Here is a 5,442-nt window from a genome sequence, read left to right as displayed (position 1 = left end):
CGACCCTGCGCTTGAGCCGGTGAAGAGGGGACGCGCACGTGTCGTCTCGTTACCTTTGCCAGAGGAATTTTGACCTTCCGTGTCTGCAATCGTGGTACGGACTTTAGTGTGGAAGACAAGGATCTGGAATGCTGAAAGAACCCGAAGAGGGGAGCACTCGGTTGCCCAGATAACGCGCTGATGTCACCAAGGGCCTCCCCCTGGCACCCGTATAAAAGCGAGGGGGAGGCCCCAAAGCTCCAACAGCCGGGTGGCACAACACACGGCCAGCCTCAGCATAGCCCGGTACCAGCGCAGCACATCTCACAGCCGGTGTCCCTCTGCCAACGCAGCCCAAGGCGCCTCCAGGGTCATCCTGAACAACGCCAGAAGGCGAGGAGGCACCGGCCGACTGGGGCACCCAGATCCAAGGCTGGAGTGAAGCGGCGGGGGACAAGCACCTGTCGTTGCTTAGCTGACCCCAGCAGTGGGTGCCTGTAATTCTCCAGGACACTTCTTCCACAGGGACTGCAATACCATATGGCCATCAATAAAGTTGAAATGAGGGCGCGGGAGTGCGTTCGATATACGTGGCTCCGCGCCTCAACGGCGGAGCGGTGGGTAGACCTGACGGCCAGGTTTAGTCCTCCCCTGTGCCCCGGTTCCTGCCTCGGTCTTGGAAGACATGGCCGCCTGCTTCAACAGCGACTAGACTGACGGCTGGGTTTCGTCTTCTCTCCTCGGCCACCGTTCCTGCCTCGGTCTGAGTAGACGTGGCCGCCCGCTTCAACGGCAGAGCGGTGGCTACACCTGACGGCCGGGTTACATCCTCTCCACCCCCGGCCCCGGTTCCTGCCTATGTATGGATAAACGTGGCCGCCCGCTTCAACGGCGGCAAGACCTGACGGCCGGGTTTCGTCTTCTCTCCTCGGCTCCCGTTCCTGCTTAGGTCTGGGTAGACGTGGCCGCTCGCTTCAACGGCGGAGCGGGGGGTAGACCTGATGGACGGGTTTCGTCCTTCCTCACCGGCCCCGGTTCCTGCCTCGGTCTGGATAGACGTGGCCGCCCGCTTCAACAGCGAGTGGAGCTGACGGCGGGGTTTCGCCCTCCGCACCCCCGGCCCCGGTTCCTGCCTGGGCCTGGATAGACGTGGCCGCCCGCTTCAACGGCGGATAGACATGACGGCCGGGTTTCCTCCTTGTTCACCGGCCCCGGTTCCTGCCTCGGTCTGGATAGACGTGGCCGCCCGCTTCAACGGCGGATAGACCTGACGGCCGGGTTTAGTGCTCCGCTGGGCCCTGGTTCCTGCTTTGGTCAGAGGACGTGGCCGCCTACTTCAACGGCGGGAAGACCTGACGGCCGGGTTTCGTCCTCTCCACCGGCCCCGGTTCCTGCCTCGGTCTGAGTAGACGTGGCCGCCCGCTTCAACAGCAGAGCGGTGGGGAGACATGACGGTCGGGTTTCGTCCTCTCCCCCCGGCCCCGGTTCCTGCCTCGATCTGAGTAGACGTGGCCGCCCGCATCAAAGGTGGATAGACCTGACGGCCGGGTATCGTCCTCTTCCCCGGCTCCGATCCCACCTCGGTCTGAGTAGACGTGGCAGCCCGCTTCAACGGCGGAGCGGTGGCTACACCTGACGGCCGGGTTTCATCCTCTCCACCCCCGGCCCCGGTTCCTGCCTCGGTCTGGATAGACGTGGCCGCCCGCTTCAACGGCGGCAAGACCTGAGGGCCGGGTTTCGTCTTCTCGGCCCCTGTTACTGCTTAGGTCTGGGTAGACGTGGCCACCTGCTTCAACGGCGGAGCGGTGGGTAGACCTGATGGCCGGGTTTCGTCCCCACCGGCCCCGATTCCTGCCTCGGTCTGGGTAGACGTGGCAGCCCGCTTCAACGGTGTGTAGACCTGACGGCCGATAGACCTGACGGCCGGGTTTCGTCCGCCCCAACCCCGGCCCCGGTTCCTGCCTCGGTCTGGGAAGACGTGGCCGCCCGCTTCAACGGTGGGTAGACCTGACGGCCGATAGACCTGACGGCCGGGTTTCATCCTCGCCACCCCTGGCCCCGGTTCCTGCCTCGGTCTTGGAAGACATGGCCGCCTGCTTCAACGGCGGCAAGACCTGACGGCCGGGTTTCGTCTTCTCTCCTCGGCTCCCGTTCCTGCTTAGGTCTGGGTAGACGTGGCCGCCCGCTTCAACAGCGAGTGGAGTTGACGGCGGGGTTTCGCCCTCCGCACCCCCGGCCCCGGTTCCTGCCTGGGCCTGGATAGACGTGGCCGCCCGCTTCAACGGCGGATAGACCTGACGGACGGGTTTCGTCCTTCCTCACCGGCCCCGGTTCCTGCCTCGGTCTGGGAAGACGTGGCCGCCCGCTTCAACGGTGGGTAGACCTGACGGCCGATAGACCTGACGGCCGGGTTTCATCCTCGCCACCCCTGGCCCCGGTTCCTGCCTCGGTCTGGGTAGACGTGGCCGCCCGCTTCAACAGCGAGTAGACCTGACGGCCAGGTTTCGTCCTCACCACCCCCGGCCCCAGTTCCTGCCTCGGTCTGGATAGACGTGGCTGCCCGCTTCAACGGCGGATAGACCTGACGGCCGGGTTTATTCCTGCCCTGGGCCCCGGTTCCTGCCTCAGTCTGAGTAGACGTGGCCGCCCGCTTCAACGGCAGAGCGGTGGGGAGACTTGACAGCCGGGTTTCGTCCTCTCCCCCCGGCCCCCTTCCTGCCTCGGTCTGAGTAGACGTGGCCGCCCGCATCAAAGGTGGATAGACCTGACGGCCGGGTATCGTCCTCTTCCCCGGCTCCGATCCCACCTCGGTCTGAGTAGACGTGGCAGCCCGCTTCAACGGCGGAGCGGTGGCTACACCTGACGGCCGGGTTTCATCCTCTCCACCCCCGGCCCCGGTTCCTGCCTCGGTCTGGATAGACGTGGCCGCCCGCTTCATCTCTTCTGAGTCCTCTATGACCCGAATTATCTGTGATCTGGGCCTTCTGTCACCCAAGCTTTCTATGACCCAATTCTTCTCCGACTCCTCTATGACTTTGTATGACCCAGCTCTTCTCTGACCAGACTCAACTATGACCCGAATAATCCATGACCCAACCCATATTGGAACTTTCTACAATCAAACTCTTGTATTACTCTTTTATGACCAACTCCTCTATAACTCAACTCTCCTGAGACCCATCTATCATATGACCAGGCGATTCTGGCTCAAGCCTTCTACAACCCAACCCTTCTATGACCTTTTATTCTATGACCTGACTATTGTCTAACTCTCCTATGATGCAGCTTTCTATGACACAGATCATCTATTCTGCAGCATGTGTGTGATGAGACATATCAAGGACCCGACTCTTCCGTCACCTGAGTCCTCTGGGACCTGACCCTTCCACGACCAAACCCTTCAAAACCCCCCCAAAAATCACACTTCTATGACTCAGTTCTTCCATGACCCTAATATTCTATTTACCTTTTATGACCTGAATCGTATATGACCTGAGGCTTCTATGACCAAACACTTCCATGAACTTCCTAGAAGTGAATTCCTCTGCCCCTAGGGTCACTTTGTTCGAAACAATCCTCACTGAGACCAATTAAGACTTCAAGTTACTCTGAGTTCTGTTTTTGAACTCTTGAGAGGCTTGCTCAATCTTCTCTCTGTAGGTGAGGTCCAAGGGCTCATCAGCAAATCCACGCTGGGTCTCATTAAACTACAGAAAGACTTAAGGAGCTCTTTCTCCTCCTGGAGTTCTCTTCTGCTCATCAAGCTTTGCCGAGCTCCTTGCAGTTATTTCCCAGTGTGGCTAAAGGGAGGACTTCAAAGTGCACCCATGAAAAATATGTCTTAGTTTAAAGTTTGTATTCCCGTACATTTCAGAATCATAGCAATGTTTGGGTTGAAGGGATCTTAAAGCCCATCCCGTTCTATCCCCCTTATTGTGTCCAACCCAAACCTCCCCTGGCACAGCTCAATGCCATTTCCTCTTGTCCCTTGACTTGAGAATTCTGGCAAATCAAACTCTCTGCGACTCGTTTTGGATGTTTAGAAAGCGAGCATCCTTGGACAGGGCTGGGGACATGAGGCTGTGATCCCCATCGATCACGGGCATCAGTCCCTGAGGGGGACCGGGCTCTGGAGCAGGCAGGGAGACGTCCACTGTACCAGTGCCAAGAGTGACAGATGGAAGCGTCTGTGCTCAGCAGATCTGCTCGCCCACCCCTTGTCTTCTCTTCCTCCTTCTCCTTTGCTTTGGCTGAACCGAAGGGCCGGGTAGGTGTCTGGGGCTGAGCCTCAGCGGCCGGGCCAGGCTGTGCCTTGGAGATGGAAAGGGCCAGTCTGTGGGGTGGCTTTAGTCAGCAGCGAAAGGGTTCTTGGGCGCTGGCAGAGGCTGCTCGGGGAGGTGGTGGAGTCACTACCCCTGGTGGTGTTTAAAAGATGGGTAGATGAAGTGCTCAGGGATATGGTTTAGTAGTGGACAGGTACCGTTGGAGTTGATGATCTCAAAGGTCTTTCCAAACCTAGCAATTCTATGATTCTATGATTTCTTTAAACATCGACAAAGTAACGCACGTACGGCACATGGGAACCGATCAAAACGTCTAACGCAGACAATGCTGGACGGTAGACGATTCCAGCAGCTTCCCTGTGACTGGGCAGAAGAGGAGAACAGCTCAGCCTGGTGACAGAGCTTTGGGAGGAGGTGTCCAAGCTGAGCAGTATCGGGGACTCTGAGAAGGAAACTGACTGGTGGGATTGTACTCTGCAGCCCGCGAGAGCAATGTGCCAGCAGAGGAGACTAAAGACTCCCCAGCCTCCTCTCACCATTAGGGAGATGGAGGAGATCCAGGAGACAGAGTAGGATGGGAAAGGGTTTCTGCAGCCGCACCTAGAGTCCTGAGTGCAGTTTTGGGCACCACAGTATGAAAAGGATTGAAAAGTAGTGGGGAGAGTCCAGAGGAAGCCGGAGAGCTGTGGAAGGTATTAGAGGGGAAGGCGTTTGAGGAGTGGCTGACATCACTGGGTCTGTCCAGCCTGCGGAAGAGGAGACTAAGGGGAGACGTCAGACGCAGTCTGCCGTTTCCGCACAAGGCAGGAGGAGGAGCAGGTGCTGAGCTCTTCTCTCTAGCGACCAAGGACAGGACCTGAGGGAATGGCAGGAAGAGGCTCCAGGGGAGGTTTAGGGTGGATATCAGGAGAAGGTCCCTTCACACTCAGGACATTCTATGATTCTTTATTTTTCCTACAAACAAACCAACACCTCTTTCCAAGCAGTCTCAGCCGTCGCCTGAGACAACACACACATCATATAAAAGCAGTCGTGGAAAAGGACTGCAGTGTCATTTCATCACAAGTCGATCCCATTGGCATTTAGAAAAACTTGTAGGACTTTTGCAATGGACCTGACAGAGCCCGTCCTGTTTTCTCCTCCTGCTCCTTCTCCTTGGCTCTGGCTGAACTGAAGAGGC

This window comes from Phaenicophaeus curvirostris, chromosome 35, assembly GCF_032191515.1.
Source record: "Phaenicophaeus curvirostris isolate KB17595 chromosome 35, BPBGC_Pcur_1.0, whole genome shotgun sequence".
Classification (NCBI taxonomy): domain Eukaryota; kingdom Metazoa; phylum Chordata; class Aves; order Cuculiformes; family Cuculidae; genus Phaenicophaeus; species Phaenicophaeus curvirostris.
The sequence above is the reverse complement of the archived record's forward strand: the minus strand, read 5'-3'. Positions refer to the sequence as shown.